Below are 20,257 nucleotides of genomic sequence, written 5' to 3'. Positions count from 1 at the left end.
AAGTGGGTTTTTTGGCCAGAAAAGGCAACTTCTGTTGGGAAAAAAAAAATCCATTTTCTTAGAACACTTTTGGGTTTTCACTGAAAAAAGAAAAAAATGGAAAAGCCAGAAACCAATTTTTTTAAAGTTTCAGGGAAGTTGTTTTTCTGAGAAGCTGAAAATAGTGGGACTGGGAGGACATTTTTCACTAGAAGTCTTTCACGGGAGGGAAATATTTCCAAACAGTTCTACTGACAACACCCGGGCAACCCCTTGTGAGAGATGCCCTGTCAGATTGAATAGCCGTACAAGAGATGGAAGCTCGGATTTCAAGGTCACCTCTGAAGGACTAGCATATGGTGAAGTGCCTGGATCTCCAGTCAGCTACCCTGGAAGGACGAAGGGCTGCCAGTATTCAAATCTGTCCTTCCGAGGAGTCCAGGTATTTCATAGCTAATGCTTAAAACTATCAGCCTTTCCCTTCCGACACTGCACTAATTCTAACTAGCAGCAGTTATCTGAGGTTTATCAGAGGGTGCTAAAAGAAATACACCATTCTTTCTTTTAAAGCAATGCACACCGCCAGTCACTAACGAGAGGCAGGGTTTTGTGTCAAGTGCCTGTTTTGCCCCTACTACGCTTCAGTGTTCATGCTGCTTGCTAACCATTATCAAGTTACATTCAGGAGCCTATGAGGGCTTTGTCGTTCCCTGGAAAGTATTGACCATGTAAAGCTTTCGGTCGAGAGTAGCTGTAAGAACAGAGGAATTTGTGAGCTAACTCAAAATGGTTGGAACCCTTTTGGCAAAGTGTTATTTTGGGGGTTTTGCTGAAATAGGCTGTTTCGTTGAATCCAAAACGTTTTGTGGGGGCCTATTGATTTTGACCAAGTTTTCAACAGAAAAGTTCCTGAGGGCCGGGGTGGATTCGTCACCTCCAGAGAGAGAGAGACCTGAATCAAAAACCTGGATCTCTTCCGTCTGGAAATGGACGTTTCGAGACAAGCCCATTTTGCAAAAACATTTCAAATGTTCTGATCCAATACAGCCCAAAAAACACATTGTGAACCCTTGAAAGTTGTTATGAAATGGAATTGCTGCCGGCTGTGAGGCTAACCACGGATCTTCCAGCATTGCGTAACTTGTGAGAGTTTTCCAGGCACAACAGTTCTGACATCTCTGGCTTGCCACTTTTAAAGTTACAATGGCCTGTTCCAAACCGGTGATGGGTTTTGTGCTTTTGAAGAAGACGGGGGAGGGAGGGTGATCCTCAGCTGGTGTGAAACAGCGGAGCTCTCTTGGCTTTAGTGGGGCTATATTGACGCATACTAGAGACTCTGGCCCTAAATCGTTTAGAGCCTATAGACAGCAGGGTCGGTAAAATGTACTGAACAAATAAACATCTTTGCCCTAAAGCGTTTAGTCAAACAGCAAGAATTGTTACAGGATAAAGCGATGTGAATCCTGTACAACACCAATAGTACAACTGCACTGGGACACAGCATGGCCTAATGGACAGAGCACTGGTCCGGGACTCAGGAGATCAGGAATCTATTCCTAGCTCTATTGACCTGCGAGGTGATCTTAAGCAAGTCACTTCCCTTCTCTGTGCCTCAGTTTCCCCTCTGTAAGATGAGGATAATGATACTGCCCTCTTTTGTAAAGTGCTTTGAGAGCTCCTGGTGAAAAGTGCTAGTCACCTTGCCAGTCAAACGCCGATATTTCCTGTTTTGTTTTGATCAGCCGCTGGATTGCTAAAAAACCCTATTCGTCCCTCCCCCCTGCCATGGCTCTATGGGGGGGATTTTTAGCACCATAGTGCTTAGATTGGAGCTGGGCTTGTTGGGGTCATTTCAGCCTGCACCGGTGATTATAAAAAGAGACAAATGCTCCTATCCCTGCCCGTTGGGTGGAGGCTGAAAGTGCGGGCCATGGGTGTGACTGGAGTCCTTTATTACCAAACGGGGCAGAGATGGTTAGCGGGATGCAGAGCACTAATGGATGCTGAAGATTTCACACTGCTGCAGCTCTCGTTCAAGAGGCCGGACGTTGCTCTTTTTTAAAGGCCTCTGTGCAGTTCAGGGGGTAGCTCTGCTTTGCTGCCGTTCGGCAGTGAAGAGATAGCTAGTCCCAAACCTGGTCTGGGGAGGAGGCCGCAGGGATCACCTGCAGAGAGCCCTGGACTGAATCTCCATGGGGATGTCTATACTGCATTGTACACCCTGCTCTGTGGGACCCAGGCGTGTGGACTTGGTGTGTCCACGCCCACGCTTGAGCGTCCACACGGCACTTGGTTGATAGCTGCTGGATCCAGGTCACTCCACTGTGCTAACACGTCCATACTGCACCTTCCAGCTCGGGTCTGCAGTTTGCACTGCGTCCACACTGCCCAGTGATAGGGCTTGGACCCAAGACACAGCGGGACTTGGGCTTTGACCCGACCCCCAGCAGGTTCCTAGGACCTGGGTGCTTGCTGCCCCCTGTCAGTCTGATTTGTATGTGGCCGGAAGGAAAGTTGGGCTCAAACCTGGGTCAGAGGCTGGGCTCAGTGTCTAGTGTAGACACACCCTATGGGGCCAGCCACAGCAAAGGCTCTATTTACTGATACGGCCCCCCTTCCTCTGCTGCCTGCAGCACCAGACTTGCCCCTGGTGGCAGTCCAGTGTATTGCAGCCTCCAGGCACTGGACTAGCTCCATGTCCATCAGGAGTCCCCCAGTAACAAGACATGGCCACAGGAAGGGTGGTGTAGTGGTTAAGGACACTAGCCTGCCACTCCAGGTTTGATTTCCCTGCTCTGCCAAAGATCTCCTGTGTGACCGTAGGGCATGTCTACACGAGAGAGCTGGGGGTGAGAGTCCCAGCTGGGGTAGATGCTCTTGGCGAGTTAGTGTACTAACCACAGGGGGGTAGCTCGGGGAGCAGAGGCATGGACTAGCTGTACTGAGTCCATCCCACAGGGTTCAAGTGGGTTTGTGCTCAGCACAGCTAGCACTATGCTGCCACTCTTTTTAGCAAGCTGGCACAAGCGTGTCCGCATGAGGTGGGAATCAAACCCCTAGCTCGAAGTGTAGCTATTACGTTAGTCTCTCTGGGTTTCAATTCCCCCTCGGTAAAATAACAGCACTGCCCTACCTCCCAGCAATGTGGCGAGGATAAATGTAACCACCGTAGCGAGGTGCTAGTTGCTGTAACGATCGTGGGGTGCATTAAGTAACAAACCAATGAATGAGAAAGGAATAAAACCTTAATCAAACAAACTGGAGAGCATCTCTGGTGAACTGCTGCCCACAGCCACCCAACCCCACCTGTAGGGCACATCTAGGGTGACCAGATGTCCTGATTTTATAGAGATAGTCCCGATATTTGGGGCTTTTTCTTATATAGGTGCAAATTACCCCCACCCCCAGTCCTGATTTTTCATACTTGCTATCTGGTCACCCTAGGCACATCTCCAAATTCTCTCACTCACCCCACAGAGGCGTCTCCAAATCGCAGTCTTTCATAAACATCTTTCTACAGGCATTAGGCTTAAAAAGGCTAGGCCAAGATCTCAAAAAGTGACTAGTGATGTGGGCCACCTCCGTTTTTGGGTGCCCTCTTTGAGACTGAAAGTCAGGCCCCTTTAAGGTGCTTCAAGCTGATCATCCAGAACGCTTAAAAATCTTGGCCATCATTTCCAAGCTCTTTGTTTCTCTAGTGATATTGTTTATACAGCGATGCGACCCTTGTTCTGCGTGTTACGGTCGCTTCCTCTTCTCCTTTGTTCTGGTGCTTCTCGCTGGGCTTTAGGGTCCACGTTGTTATCAGGTTCGGGTGTTGTATAATCATCCAAAGGTTGAGTATTCACAATGGCTACAGGGATCTGGCTTTATTTATTAACACCTGTGTCATTTATAATAACACTATCTTAACAAAACACAGGGGCTTATTAAAAAAACAGCCTGCAACAAGTTTAGCCAGTATGTGCCATGAGAACAGATAAAGAGCAGGAAAACCACCGTCTGATAAACACACCTCGGCATCATTAGACGCAAGTAGGAGGCCCCTATTGTTGTGGGTGCTTGGAGAAATATAAGAGAGTGATGGAATAACAAATCTGTGATTCACTAGTCTGTTGAAGAAAACATGATGGGACCAATGACACATGCAAATCGGACTTAATGTACTGTGCATGATAAAAGAAATGAGTTTTTCTAAGCTGTAACGTTCTGTTTTTACATTGTAGGGTGTCTGCGGCATTAATGTGATTTCTGTGGGTGACGTGAGTGCAAAAATGGGAAAAGAACAGAGGGAAAGGCCTTAATAGGTTGTGTCCAAGTCCAATAGGAACAGAGGGCAGAGGGATAGCTCAGTGGTTTGAGCATTGGCCTGCTAAACCCAAGGTTGTGAGTTCAATCCAGGGTTGTGAGTTCAATCCTTGAGGGGGCCATTTAGGGATCTGGGGCAAAAATCTGCCTGGGGATTGGTCCTGCTTTGGATTAGATGACCTCCTGAGGTCCCTTCCAGCCCTGTTGTTCTATGATTGGCATCACTAGACAGGACCAGATCTATGGTCCTTGTAGCTCAGTGTCAGAGGGCACCTGGCCCTTTAAAGGGAGATGTGTCACAGGGGGAGCGGAGACTTAGACCAGCTTGCCCGAAAAGGGTCGTGTGATGGTGGGTCTTAGGATCAAGTCAGGCCTATGGGGTGAGGTGGAGGCCTGGAGAAGGCTGCAGAGAGCAGAAAGGTTCCTGCAGGAGACCCTGAGACAGCAGGGGAGAAAAGACTCTTTCTGGCTAGGGCTGGGAGCAGCCTGCCACAGCGGGGAAAGACTCCAAGCGGGAGAGGCTTGATGAAGAGCAGGAAGGGTGAACACTTGGGCTTTGGGGACTTTATTTTGAATGGTCTGAGATAACAAACCAAGGTATTATTGGCCAAAAGACAAGCCCATGTGGAGTTAAGGAGCCCTGAAGAGAGGGAAACTGAGGCAGGGATGCAGCAAGCCTCCTCCATGCCATGAGGGGGTGTTCTGAAGACAGTGACCCTGTCACACTCAGGAGCCTCCAACACTGGCCAGATGCTTCAGATGAAGGTGGGAGAACCCTGCAGTAGGTACTTACAGGGTAAGCTGTCTGAGGAAAGCTCGTCCTGTTAGTTGGAGGATGGCTAATGCCCTGAAGCAGAAGGGATTCAGGTGACCTTCCTCGGTGCATTGTTACAACCTCTGTTCTCAATGGGAGCCGCTAGAGGCGGAGCATGTTTGAAAATCTGGCTAGGTATTTAGCATTCACATGGGAGGCTGCCGCAGAGCTGGGAACCAAACCTGCGTTTCCTGCGCTTAAGGTAACAGGGAGTGGGAGGGACCCCTGCCTATCCCCAAACGGAATAAGTTAGCACAGGTTCCTTGTTTTTCTGATGGTGCTTTGCCTTCTTACCTGCATCAGAGCCGGGCCTTTGAATGAGGAAATCAAGACTGGGCATCTTTCTAAAAGGTATGTTCTAGCCCAAGTGGAAGTTATGGGCTTGGGCAGGAATCACAGTGGGAGGGTGTCTGTCCTGCACACACAAAAAGGTGTGTTCTGAACTCAGGTTAGCTAACTTGGGTTAAAAGAGCAGTGAAGATCTGGCAACTTGGCTCTGAACTTGGGTTGGCAGCTCCAGTTAAATATAGGGGAGTGCAGGGTTGAACTCGATCTGCTGATCTGAGTTTGAAAGCCAAGTTGCTGTGTCTTCACTGCTATCTTAAGTTAGCTAACCCGAGTTCAGGACACCCCTTTTGTTTACAGTGTAGACTCGTACCCCCAGTGAGATCCCACTAGAGGAGGTCAGACTAGATGAGCAAAACGTCCCCTTCTGCCTGAAAATCTGTTAAAACAAATGGAATCTCTCATTGGTGAGTTTTACAAGGAATAAAGTAGGACTGTGACATTTTAGGTGAAGAATCATAGAAGATTAAGGTTGGAAGAGACCTCAGGAGCTCATCTAGTCCAACCCCCTGCTCAAAGCAGGACCAATACCAACTAAATCATCCCAGCCAGGGCTTTGTCAAGCCTGTCCTTAAAAACCTCTAAGGATGGAGATTCCACCACCTCCCCATGGCAACCCATTCCAGTGTTTCATCACCCTCCTAGTGAAATACTTTTTCCTAATATCCAACCTAGACCTCCCCCACCGCAACTTGAGACCATTACTCCTTGTTCTGTCATCTGGTACCACTGAGAACAGCCGAGCTCCATCCTCTTTGGAACCCCCCTTCAGGTAATTGAAGGCTGCTATCAAATCCTCCCTTTCCGTGACACTCCTGTCGCTCTGTGATCCCTTTGCTTTCAGTGAACGTCATGCATTCCTTTCAATACCCTGGAGCCTCAGTCAGGACCTGCTTTGTTGTTGGAGAATCTTTAACCCAACTGGATCTGTCCTCTTCAAAAAGACTGGCTTCATAGTGATCGAGTAAATAGCCATCTTTAGAGAGCAGAGTGACACCTCCACAGAAACACATTAACAAATACTTCCAGCCTGGTGTGAACATGAAAATCTCATGGAGATTTCTGTGGTGGGGCAGTGGGCAGTTATCTGCAGTGCTGCAAGAAATAGATAACACCGAGAAAACAGACCAGAACCACTGGATTATTAATCACACTAATTGTACAAATGCTAAAAGAGCCCTGCCATGTTTTTTCTCACCTTTCATTATAACTCTTTGCTACAATGTCTGTGATACTGGCACACTGAGGAAAGTTGTCTTCTGCAAATTAACCAGACAGCAATTGGGCTATTGAAAATTCTTGGGAAATGATCTGTGGAGCTTCCGCTTACAGCAGTATCAGTCGGCACCTGTCACTTCACCTGATCTGTTGCAATTTTCATTCCCTGATGGAAGAACTAAGGAGATGTGGACAAATTGGAGAAAGTCCAAAGAAGAGCAACAAAAATTACTAAAGGTCTAGAAAACATGATCTAGGAGGGAAGACTGAAAAAATTGGGGTTGTTTAGTCTGAAAAAGAGAAGATTGAGAGGGGACATAACAGTTTTCAAGTACATAAAAGGTTGCTACAAGGAGGAGGGAGAAAATGTGTTCTCCTTAACCTCTGAGGATAGGTCAAGAAGCAATGGGCTAAAATTGCAGCAAGGGAGGTTTAGGTAGGACGTTGGGAAAAACTTCCTGTCGGTGGTTAAGCACTGGAATAAACTGCCTAGGGAGGTTGTGGAATCTCCATCATGGGGGATTTTTAAGAACAGGTTAGACAAACACCTGTCAGGGATGGTCTAGATAATACTTAGTCCTACCATGAGTGCAGGGAACTGGACCAGTTGACCTCTCAAGGTCCCTTCCAGTCCTATGATTCTATGACATACTGATTGGCAAAATTTTATTTTCATATTTAGGACCAACACACACAGACTTCACTGGAGCTCTGAGTCAGACAGGGATCTGCCTGCATAGAGTCAACTGCAGGATCAGGGCTGTAGTGCCAGACCCTGATTGTCTAACTCACTATGTAGCCCTATTGACAGGAGGGGGACTGAGAACCTAAGAACGGCCATGCTGGGTCAAACCAATGGTCCATCTAGCCCAGTGTCCTGTCTGCCGACAGTGGTCAATGCCAGATGATTCAGAGGGAATTAACAGAATGGGGCAATTATTGAATGATCCATTCCCTGTTGTCCAGTCCCAGCTTCTGACTATACTCACAACAAAGGAAACCTGGACTGAGGACTTGTTCTTGTTTCCATTGAAGTCACAGGGGGATTGGGGGGGGGGTGTTGACATTGGTCAGAGCAGGAGCGTGATCCTTATTCATTTGTCAGTTGTAATCCCCTTTTGTCCAGATAGTGTGTGACCCTGCAATTGTACCCGTAAGATAGCCCTGCCTGTCTCCAGAGGGATGGAAAAGATTTCCATATCGAGAGCCAGGCTAAATATTTCATCCAAAACATTTTGCAACAAAAAATGCAGCTATGGCAACACAAAACAATTTGTGAATTCGCGTGGATTTCCCTGAATTGTTAATTTAGAAAAAAATCATCTAAAGCTCAAAATATTTTGTCGTGACACTTTCTGAACAAAACATTTCAAATGTTGGGTTTGAAACGACTTTCCAAATTTCCTGTGATTTCCTGTGATCTTTAAAAAAAAAAAATCCAGAAACGCTTTTAAATGGTGAAAATAGAAATGAACCATTTTCATTTAACCAACGCTTTCTTTTTTTTCCTCTTTTTACTTTTTTGGAGTCGTTGAAATTTCACTTTTGGTCCAACCCGAAAAGACACTTTTTTAACTTTTTCAAATTGCCAGTGAACCAACAACTCTGTTGTTTGCCCATGACTAGCACTAATCTCATGACTCCAGTTCTTTGAGTCTCTCATCTCCACTGCTGTAGAAAGGGTCCTTCCTCTTTGACAGGAGTTCTCATTGGGCTAGTGTGGACCAGAGACTTTCCGGGGTGCTCAGTTGCCTCTCCATGCAGTACTTTCATGTAGATCTCCAAGGGTACCGTATCTACTCATATTATAGCAGTGGTGGGCTAAGGGCCAACCTTGGAAGGTGCTGAGTTCCTGCTGACTTCAATGGGAACAGAGTTAGGCCAATGAGAAGTGCTTTTGAAAATCCCACTGGGAAGTGCTACTCCTCTTGTGGTAGGACGGAGGAGGGCAGTCACTGTGCTTCAGTCACCGTGCCTTTCAGAGCTACTCCCTGCAAACTGCTGCTTCCACACCATGCCTTGCACCAGGCCAATCCAAAAGGCACAGCCTAGCCCGATTTGGGAGGAGGTTTATAGACAGACTAGTGCCGGTGGAAGGGGAGCAGAGACTTAAGAGTGCTGTCTCAGCCTTCCGTTCACTTCCCGGAAAGCCTCTGGGAGGCCATAATTAAGCTTTCTCTAGGATTGCACAACTGCCAAATAAAAAGAACTTCCACCCAAAACACTGTACGTCCCCTCCTTCCTCCCATTCCCCGAGGCCTTGCTCTATATTAGCATTAACGTACGTTTCAGACACTGAAGTCAAATCATTCTGCAGCTAGAAAGAGCAACAGCTTGGAGAGAACTAAAGGCTGTGTTCCCGGTTTCATTCGATATTAGTGTCGGACTCTGCCAGATTTGAAAACCACGAATGTATTGTCCATGGGAAGAGGTAACACGAGGTGAGCTGATAATCCTGGAGATTGAAATCCCTTGGTTCTCCATGGGCTATAGAAAACCTTCCTACATTGGCATTTTCCGAGGGGAATCTGTCATACTCTGGAGTAACCAGGCTGTTTCACTTTGAGGAGAGACATTCACATGATTGACAGCAGGAAAGTGACGCTATTTGGCAGGCCACTGAGTCATGGACTGGATGCCTAAGGATGCAGACTGTGCTATTGTTAGACCATTAAAGCTTATGGGGAAAGACACCTTTCATTTGAAGCAAACCTAACTGCTGAAATTTGCTTCCTGCATCATATTGAGAATTCTTGCTCTGCCCTTTGGCACTGGGCAGTCACAGGATGGAAGGAATGTATAAAGCCAGACCTCTCCTAGTGTATTTTTTTTTCACGGTTAAGACTTTGCTTTTGCTACTTGGAGTAATCTCATTTATTTATTCCTAGCTGTTTCTATGAGACTCGTCCCCCTAATATCAGAGCATCTCATGCGTGCACCTTGATTATTAGTGGCTACAGGCCCTGGCCAAGATAGGAACCCCACTGGATCAGTCGCTGCCCAGGTGGATGGCAAGAGACAGTCCCTGCTCCTAAGAGCTCCCAGTCTGAATGGACAAGACAGAAAAAGGGTGGGGAGGAAATCAGAGCAAAGGGACCTTTCCAAGGTCACTGAGTAGCAGAGCCAGGAATAGACTTCACCTCTCCTCTCTCTCAGTCCTATGTGCTCTCCATGAGGTGACCCTCCCCCCCACCCGTGCCGATGTAATTGAACCTGTCACAGTATAATGGGGATAAACCTCCCTCCTGGCGAGTCCTTTCCCCCGACCACTTGTCTGATGGTTACGTTAGGGGCTAGAGTGAGACAGACTAACCTAGAAGAGAAAACCAGAGACAGCAGCAAGAATTTGCGGAGCCCCATCTTTGTTCAGACGTCTTTGCTTCCAGTCCTCCTCCTCCTTTTGCAGGCAGCAACTCGCACGGATGTTGGCAGGCTGGAGGAGTGTCCTTAGCTCTTCAGGTCCCGTCCTGTCCTTTTTTTTTTCCCCCAAGCCCCAGTGTTGGGCTTTCAGATCTGCTGAAGAGAGGAGCTGCCAAGAGCCAGCACAAACCAAAAAGCTGTGTTTGCTGCTGCAGCTCGCTGAGGCGCAAAGTCTGTCTCAGAGTGTGCTTCTTCCCAGAAGAACTTTCCTCCCCTGGCTTTTTCCATGAGCCTCTCAGCTCCTCATTTCGCTCCCCGGGCTGGAGGGGAAGGGGGAATTGGGATGTTAGGGGGAAAATCCAGTAAGGATTGTGAAGTCCTCAGATAGAGCCAGCTAGACCCAAGAGGAACTACGGCTGTCCCAACAGAGAGCCCTGTACTCACAAGAGCCGAAACCTACAGTGGTCTGTGTGTGACCCGACCGCTGGGGGAGGCTAGCCCCCAGCCCTTCCCCTTGTGTCCGAGGCCCCGCCCCCCATCTTTCCCTTCTGCTCCCCTCCTGCAGAGGAGCCCAGAGCACTCCTGCCACGGCCCCAGTGCCAGGCAGCCAGGCAGCCTGGCCCCAGTGCCCTCAGCCCCAGAGCGCCAGGCAGCCAAGCGGGTAGCGTGCCAGCCACCCCGAGTCCCTGCAGGAGGCACGCCGGCCGGCCCCAGCCAGCCTGGGCCAGGGCAGAGTGCCAGGAACTACAGGACGGAGTCTGGGGGCGGAGCATGGGCGGGGCCACGCCTGGCTCTTTGGGGAGGCACAACCTCCCCCTGCCCATGATCCCCGCCACCCATGGTGCCAATGTCCGGACATGCATGCTGGAAGCAGCCGATTGTGGAAGGGCTAAGATTGACACCCAAGAATGTGACGCGCTCGGCCACTGCACGGGGCGACATAGAATCATAGAATATCAGGGTTGGAAGGGACCTCAGGAGGTCATCTAGTCCAACCCCCTGCTCAAAGCAGGACCAATCCCCAACTAAATCCCCAAATGGTCCCCTCGAGGATTGAACTCGCAGGCCAAACCTGGGTTTAGCAGGCCAATGCTCAAACCTCTGAGCTAGCCCTCCCCTTGCAAAAAGTGTCATTGGCCCATCCCTATCTTCTTCCTTGGGCCTAGTGCCGCTAAATCCTCATTCCCGCTAACAAAACAGCAACCAGACGGCCCATCGGTGACTACACAGCAAGCCCTGGGCTGGGCACTGCCACTCGCTAATACCTGACCTCACGGGCCTGCTTGCCGAGTAAGGCCTTACGTTAGAGGAGTTAGGAATGTTAAATAGAGCCCTCTCTGTCTGAACCTAATGCGGCTCAAATGTTGCTTCTATTTCAGATCTTTGATAGTCACAGAGGGTCTTGTCTCATATGTACCAACTCTGCAACTTCTTCCTCTGCTCTTATGTACCAACCCCGCGTTGCCTCTTTACTGTTTGCTTCTAATTAGGACCGTCACCACTACCTGCAGTAAGACGTCTGGGTCTGCAACTCTATTCACCTCTTCTGGCTGAAAAGGGAAGAAGGTGAAGTGGAGTGGGAGGGAAAGATGCCACCCATCGCTGGGCTGAGCGCTCTCACTCCATAGGAGACCACTTCTCCTCCCCACACCGAAGGGCAGGGAGCACATCCCGCAGTTAGCACTGTTTACTCACCACACACCGGTTCTGATTGTGCAAACAGCTTTGCAAATTTCATAAACATTTTTTATTAGCAGGGCGCAGCTTTACCCTTTTTCTGCCTACCAAGCCGACATGGTGCAACACAAGAGGGCTGCAAAGATGGTTGAATTACACATTCCCCCCCCACACACACACACACACACTCCATAATAAGACACAGGCAGCTGTAAAAGGCCTAGTTACAGAATTTCCACCTTGCATACACAGGCCAAAATTCTCAGGATTCACATGGACATAATGGCAGCGAAAGGCTGGATCCAAACCTCATTAACGTCCACAGCAGGTGGACGAGAAGCTGAATATGCGTCAACAGTGTGCCCTTGTTGCCAAGAAGGCTAACGGCATTTGGGCTGTATAAGTAGGAGCATTGCCAGCAGATCGAGGGACATGATCGTTCCCCTCTATTCGACATTGGTGAGGCCTCATCTGGAGTACTGTGTCCAGTTTTGGGCCCCACACTACAAAAAGGATGTGGAAAAATTGGAAAGAGTCCCATGGCAGGCAACAAATATGATTAGGTGTCTGGATCACATGATTTATGAGGGGAGGCTGAGGGAACTGGGATAGTCTGCAGAAGAGAAGAGTGAGGGGGGACTTGATAGCAGCCTTCAACTATCTGAAGAGGATGGATCTAGACTGTTCTCAGTGGTGGCAGATGACAGAACAAGGAGTAATGGTCTCAAGTTGCAGTGGGGGAGGTCTAGGTTGGATATTAGGAAAAACTTTTTCACTAGGAGGGTGGTGAAGCACTGGAATGGGTTACCTAGGGAGATGGTGGAATCTCCATCCTTAGAGGTTTTTAAGGCCTGTCTTGACAAAGCCCTGGCTGGGATGATTTAGTTGGGGTTGGTCCTGCTTTGAGCAGGGGGTTGGACTAGATGACCTCCTGAGGTCCCTTCCAACCCTGATATTCTATGATCTATGCTACTCCTAATTACAGCACTTGGGTGTTTCTCTACCTGCGTCTCTAGAATGTTGCTCTGCAGCTGCCATATGCTGGGGGTGTTTTTCTTGGAGTGTGCTCCTAAACACGGAGATCTTCTTTGCAGAATACACCGTCCAAATAGATCTGCAGTGTCTCAGTGTTGCCAACCTTCATTGTGATATATTTCTTTCTGAAAGCCCCAGCTCTTGGAGTCATGTGATTATGTGAGACTCTCACTGCTCCTTTTAACGAAAGTCTAGGTCCACCTGGTTGTGGAGAAGAGCATGTAACGGGGTTGGGACTCACCACCGTGGCGCCTCCTACTGATTGTTCCGGGAATTAGCTCAGTCCAGTGGAGCGCCCCTCCTGGTGGTGTCCCGTCCGTCGTCTCGCCCTCGGTTGGCGTGTCTGAGCCCACGTCGCTCACCAACTCGCGGCGTCCTCTTTGGGACCACTGCCCTCTGGCAGTGCCCCTCAGTGTTTCCACGCCCCCTTCCGGTGGGGGGGGGGGGTCAATCAGCAATCTCTGCATTCCAGCCACCGTGGTCAACCGCACACCCCAAAGTCTAATCCCTCCAGTCAGGAATCTGGCGTGGTCTGTAATAGCCGCTCCCTACGGCCAATGACGGGTTGTACTGCATGCGGGGTGGGGGGGGACCCTGGCCCACCCTCTACTCTGGGTCCCGACCCAGGGACCCTCTGGCGGCAGCCTCACTGTCCTCCTTCTCTCCCCTCGTCTGGCCGCTTCCCTGGGCCGCTTCCCCTACGGCCCCTTGCACCTGCTAGGCCCTTCCAATCAGGGCCTGCAGCCTGGCAGGCCTCAGGTTAGAGCTCCCTTCCGCTCCCTGAGCCTGGCCAGCACTGCGCTGTCCACGGTGCTAGTCTCCCAGCTTGGCAATAGACCTTCCCCTCTCAAAGGCCTGGGACAGACTGACTGCTCTCTCCCTGAGCAGCGTTTTATAGGGCTGAGCCTGGCCTTGATTGGCTGTCTCCAACCGGGGCCCTGATTGGCTCCCAGTAAGCCCTTCTCTCATTGGCTGTGCGTCTGCGCAGGTCCCCTGGCCTGCCGCAGCCCATAATCTCGGGGAGTGGGGCAACTGTCCCACTACAAGCAGGTAAATAATAATACCTAGGTCTGACATGGTGCTTTCAATTAGTAGGTGTCAAAGTGCTTTACAAAGGAGAGCAGTATCATTATCCCCATTTTACACACGGAGAAACTGAGGCACAAAGAGAAGTGACTTGGCCAGCCACAGAGTCAGGAATAGAATCCAGATCCTCTGAGTCCCAGTCCAGTGCTCTATCCCCTTGGCCAAAATGTGATCTCTCTAAGTTCAGACACCAGAAGGCCAATAAAAATAACTCAACATCCAGCCACAAGAGTGTCATGGCGATTAATTGATGTATATGCTAAGCTGAGATTGTTAATGTACTAACCTATAGCAGGACACCCCAACGTTAGTAGGGTGCAGAAATACAAATAAAGAAGAGGGGAGAAACCCCTACTGCAGAGGTTCTCAGACTGTGGTCCATGGACCACCAGTAGTCCACTAGCTCCATTCAGGTTGTCCGTGGATAGTTCCTTCTAAGGTGCGCATCTGGGCAGCCACACACCTAATTATTAGAACCGCGCAGGCATGGCTCCACTAATTAGGTGCCTGGACCCTGGAGAAGACACACATGTAAGGTGAGGTGGTGGCCTTGGGGGGAATAGGAGGTAGGCGGGAGGAGGCAGTGGGGTGAGAAGAGGGGATGGGGGGAATTTGGAACGTGCAAGGCTGCAGTGGCCAAAGAAAGAGGCAACTTACCCCAGCTCCAGGACTGCGGCTGCCGGGGAGAGACGGCCCTCCTTCCCAGCCCCAGCTCAGGGGCTGCCATGGTGGGGAAGAGAGGGCATATCCATCACACTACTGATATTAAAATATGAGTTGTGTGCTTTTATTTGTAGAACAAAAAAAGTTTATTATTATTAACATATTTTTATATAGCACTTTTATCCAAAGCGCTTTATAATAGTTAGCTAATGGTACAAACAACATTCGGAAAGATCATTAAGTGATCCGCTGAGAACCTCGGCAATTTTCAAGTGGTCCATGAAAAAAAAGTTTGAGACCTGCTGGCCTACTGGATATGCATTAGACTTGGTGGCATCAGCGTAACATATTATAAAAGCTGTATCCCAGCTCGTGTGCGGTAGAGGGAGAGAGATGTAGCACTTGGGAGGTGCCGGAATGATGGCCGCTGGTGAGAAGGAGGAAGGTGATGGTGATGAGGAAGATGACAGCTAACATTTCAGGTTGTTCTGCAACGAATGATGTGAGTATATGGATGTTAAAATACATCGCGGGCAAATTAATCGAAACAATAGTAAAGAATAAAATTGTCAGACACATAGAAGAACATAAATTGTTGGGCAAAAGTCAACATGGTTTCTGTAAAGGGAAATCGTGTCTTACTAATCTATTAGAGTTCTTCGAAGGGGTCAACAAACATGTGGACAAGGGGGATCCAGCAGACATAGTGTACTTAGATTTCCAGAAAGCCTTTGACAAAGTCCCTCACCAAAGGCTCTTACGTAAATTAAGTTGTCATGGGATAAAAGGGAAGGTCCTTTCATGGACTGAGAACTGGTTAAAAGTCAGGGAACAAAGGGTAGGAATTAATGGTAAATTCTCAGATTGGAGAGGGGTAACTAGTGGTGTTCCCCAAGGATCAGTTCTAGGTCCAATCCTATTCAACTTATTCATAAATGATCTGGAGAAAGGGGTAAAAAGTGAGGTGGCAAAGTTTGCAGATGATACTAAACTGCTCAAGATAGTTAAGACCAAAGCAGACTGTGAAGACCTTCAAAAAGATCTCACCAAACTAAGTGATTGGGCGACAAAATGACAAATGAAATGTAATGTGGATAAATGTAAAGTAATGCACATTGGAAAAAATAACCCCAACTATACATACAATATGATGGGGGCTGATTTAGCTACAACGAATCAGGAAAAAGATCTTGGAGTCATCGTGGATAGTTCTCTGAAGACGTCCACGCAGTGTGCAGAGGTGGTCAAAAAAGCAAACAGGATATTAGGAATCATTAAAAAGGGGATAGAGAATAAGAAGGAGAATATATTATTGCCCTTATATAAATTGATGGTACGCCCACATCTTGAATACTGTGTACAGATGTGGTCTCCTCATCTCAAAAAAGATATACTGGCACTAGAAAAGGTTCAAAGAAGGGCAACTAAAATGATTAGGGGTTTGGAACGGGTCCCATATAAGGAGAGATTAAAGAGGCTAGGACTTTTCAGCTTGGAAAAGAGGAGACTAAGGGGGGATATGATAGAGGTCTTTAAAATCATGAGTGATGTGGAGAAAGTAGATAAGGACCCATATTTTTCCCATAATACAAGAACTAGGGATCACCAAATGAAATTAATAGGCAGCAGGTTTAAAACAAATAAAAGGAAGTTGTTCTTCACACAGCGCACAGTCAACTTGTGGAACTCCTTACCTGAGGAGGTTGTGAAGGCTAGGACTATACCAGGGTTTAAAAGAGAACTAGATAAATTCATAGAGGTTAAGTCCATTAATGGCTATTAGCCAGGATGGGTAAGGAATGGTGTCCCTAGCCTCTGTTTGTCAGAGGGTAGAGATGGATGGCACGAGAGAGATCACTTGATCTTTGTCCCTCTGGGGCACCTGGAATTGGCCACTGTCGGTAGACAGGCTACTGGGCTAGATGGACCTTTGGTCTGACCCGGTACGGCCTTTCTTATGTTCTTATGTGCAGATGCACATTCTCTAGTATCTCTATCTGCCTTACCAACTTGGAGTGTTTGTGCCTGTGCTAAATGTATTAATAAATTATTGTAAATATAGATGAGTTCCTATAGTGTGTGTTGCAACTGTGCACATTGGGGATCCCAACTATACAGTAATTTTAATAATACTGGGCCTGATCTTGGGACAAGAACCTGCCAAACCTCAGAGCGATAACAGAATTCTTAAGTAATCAAGATAATTAATACATAATTTATCAATCAGGCTACAGTCTTCTGCTCAAACACCCAGCCCTGAACTTCAGAGACTTTAAGGAGAAGGCTGTTCAGGTGACTGGCTCAGAGTAGCCCAACACTTGAGGCCAGTGTGGGGGCCCATGATAGCACCACTTGGGCACAGAAGTAGCTGTCAAGATGGGGTTTCTCTGCTCCCTTTCCCTAGGTGCTGGCCCAAAGATCCACAGGCTGAATTGTCCAAGCACAGGGATGAGGTGTGTAGGCAGGCGTAGGTGGTATCTGGCAACTTGAGGCTAGCTCAGCAGTGAAGGAAAGGCCCAGGGGGTGAGCTAGGGCTGGGTTTGAGAAGAATGGCTGACGCATCTGCTGGCTGCTTCAAGAGGAGATGCCTACAGCTAAGTTCCCTCTAAGCTGCGCAGCCAAACAGCCATGCAGCAGGCTATCAAGGGCCAGGCAGGTGCACAACCAGAGGGGCCTGGACAGGAGAGGAGAGAGGTAGGGGGCGTGCCTCTCCCAGCCCCAGGCTGCTGTGGCAAGAGAGGGCTGGGGGGAGACCTCTCTCCCTGAGGCAGCTCCAAACCATGCTGCACCCCAAACTCCTCAAACCCCCCCCCCGAGCCCACACCCCCAACCGGAGCAATCACCCCCTCAAAACCCCAACCCCTATCCCAGCCCTGAAGCCCCTTCCATATTCCGAACCCCTCGGCCCTACCCCCGCCACTCATCACCTCCATATTGGTGCACATCACAAAATTCATTCCGCATCTGGAAATACAAAATTAGAGGGAACATTGGCACCCTACAGAGTCTGTGGGGTGCAGGACCAAGCCTCACCTGCACAGCTGCTAGGCCTGGCACCCGCCTGAGAGGGGTCTAAACTACTTGGCAAGAGTCCGATCATTCCCGTTATCCTCAACAGTTTGCAAGTGACTGCGTTATTGGACCCTGGTTCCCAGGTGACTACCATGCAGAGGGGAAAATTCTTCCAGCACTGGTGCCCTCCCAAGAACTGGATACAGCTAATTGCTGGGAATGGGCCTGGCATCCTTTATGCGGGCGGGGTACGTGATTGCAGATGTCCATCTGGGCTCCGCAGGGGCTCGCGCCCCATGGCGAGCCATTGCCAGCTGTATAATACAGGCCTCTGCCTGCCAAGTGTTTACAGCAGGGATATAAAAGAGAAAACAGGGTAGAGATTTGCAGGAGATCAGAAATGGGAGACCCTAGGGGGGGTTGTGTCACACAGAAAGCAAGCTCTGCTCATTCCCCCTGGCCTCTTCCGGACAGCTCAGCATTTAGGGCGTGACCCAGCGCTTGTTGTAAGTCAATGGAAAGGGTCGCAGTGACCTCACCATGCTTCGGATCTGGCTTTTAAACTCTTGGCCTCAATCAGGTTGGCTGCATTGGAACATCGTGCATGTAAAGCAAGCAAATGACTGGCTGTTTCTTTAATATCCATCCCAGGTCCTCCCTGTGACATATGGCTCCGAGGGAGCCTTTTCTAGTCACCCGGGCACATTTTCAAAGGTTTCATCTACACGGGAACTGGGGATGTAATTTCCAGCCCGAGCAGCCAGCCTCGTGCTGGCTCTGATCAAGCTAGTGCACTAACAACAGCAGCTTAGCTGCGGCTGTATGAAGGGCTTGGATGGGATCGTATCTGGGGTGGCTAGCCCCTCCCACCACTGGCATCACCGTAGCGACCCTTCTAGTTTTACCACGCGAGCCCAATCGGGTGTCACCGATTACACCCCAGCTCCAGTGTAGACCTACCCAAAGACACACATGGCACTTGGGGGGGTTCCTAACTCCTATTGGCTTCCAATGGGAGTTGGGCACCTAGCTTCCATATGTGCCTTTGAATACCTACATGCTTACCACAGCACAGCAATTGCCAGCGCATGCTCACTTGTACTTCGGTCACTTCCATCTACTAAGGGGCGTTATTAAAATGTAACTTTTTGCAGGCAAAATTGCATTTCTCCTCTACTGGCCCCCAACGTAATGGGGTTCCCTTTAAGGGGGCCATCCAGGGGCAGGGTAAGCTCCGCCAGCACTACTGAGACAACCAGTGCCTGGATCGTCCCATACAAAGGCTTGGCACAATTCTAGTCCTCAAATAAGTCTTATGCCATGGCAGGCTCTGCGACCATGGAGGCACAGACTTCCACAAGATGGCCATGGCAGAGTCAGGAACAAAAGGCAGATCTCCAGAGTCCCAGTCTAGTGCCTTACCCACAAGACTGTCTTTCTGTCTAGATTCATAGTAGAGAGATCAGAGGAAGAGCAAAAAAAAGACGATTTTCCTTCCAGAACTAGGAATCCAGAGAGTGTATAAATCTATATTTGCGATTGAAGCGTAATAACTTAACAGGTGAAAAAATAGTCACCTGTTACTTAAATAGAAAATCAATTATCGCAAACGCCACCTTAATTACTGTTCAGTGTTTTATCAATTCTTCCAACTTTGCTAAGCATAATTTTAAAAAAAACCTGCTTCTGCAAATCACAGATTTAAATAAAGTAATTAGCAGCTGCCACTGTAACTCCCTTTAATGACCGGGAATACAATTCTGTCCAACTGCTTTGGAAAAGTTGGGTACAAATTAGTCCAAATGGCTTTATCGCTGTTTGGACACGGCCCTTGTTAGAAGTAGTTAAACACTTTCAGAACCTGCTGGGCATTCTGCAATTCATTTTAGGCAGCTGCCGGAGTAATCTGCATAATGAAAAGAGCTAATTATTGGATTAAAATGTACATGTCCAGGATTTACACAATACAAATAAATTAGAGGAGGGAGGGGCAAGCCTCTAGCTCTGAATTTGACAATTCCTAGCCTTGCGCCTCAAGCAGATAGAGGGCCGTATCTTGGAACTGGCTGTTCAGCACCTGGCCCGGCGTGGGGGAAGCAGGAGGGGGCAACACAAAGAATAAGCCACCTTTACAGTCCAGTCCCTGATCGTCAGCCAGCTGGGCACTGGTCCGATCCCAGTAAGACACTTGACCCATTCTGGCAGCTGAGGGGTGCTGGAGCAAAGATGCATGTGCATGGGCGCGTTCCCCGTTCCTTGACTGCTGGGGGAATCCCCAGCTGGCTGGTTACATTGGCTGTCCACTTGTTCTGCATGTAGCAGCCTTAACGGGGCCAAGGCTTGGGTCATTGTTTTATTAATCCTGTTGCTTTCTCCTCTGAATATTTATGTAGAGGTGGGGCCAATAGAGTCACAGATTTCATAGCATTATGGGCCAGAAAGAACCTTTAGATCATCTAGACTGACCTACCTAGCACCGGCCATTTCACTTCATTCAAATAGCCCTCTACTGAGAACAAAGACTTTCGTTAAACTGCAGTCCTCAGGAAACTTAAGCCGTTGTGTGCCGCAGATAGAGAACAGGAGAGACTGAAGTTCCGCCAATGCCCGAAGCCCCTGTGATGGCAGGGAATGGATTAGGGGAGACATGCCCAAGTGATCCCAGCAGGGGAAAACCTCCCAAGATCCCTGCCAATCTGACCGTGGCAGGAAATTCCTTCCCAACCCCAAATCGGGCCATCGGTTAGACCCTGACCATGT

This window comes from Trachemys scripta, chromosome 6 (genome assembly GCF_013100865.1).
Source record: "Trachemys scripta elegans isolate TJP31775 chromosome 6, CAS_Tse_1.0, whole genome shotgun sequence".
NCBI lineage: Eukaryota > Metazoa > Chordata > Testudines > Emydidae > Trachemys > Trachemys scripta.
The sequence above is the reverse complement of the archived record's forward strand: the minus strand, read 5'-3'. Positions refer to the sequence as shown.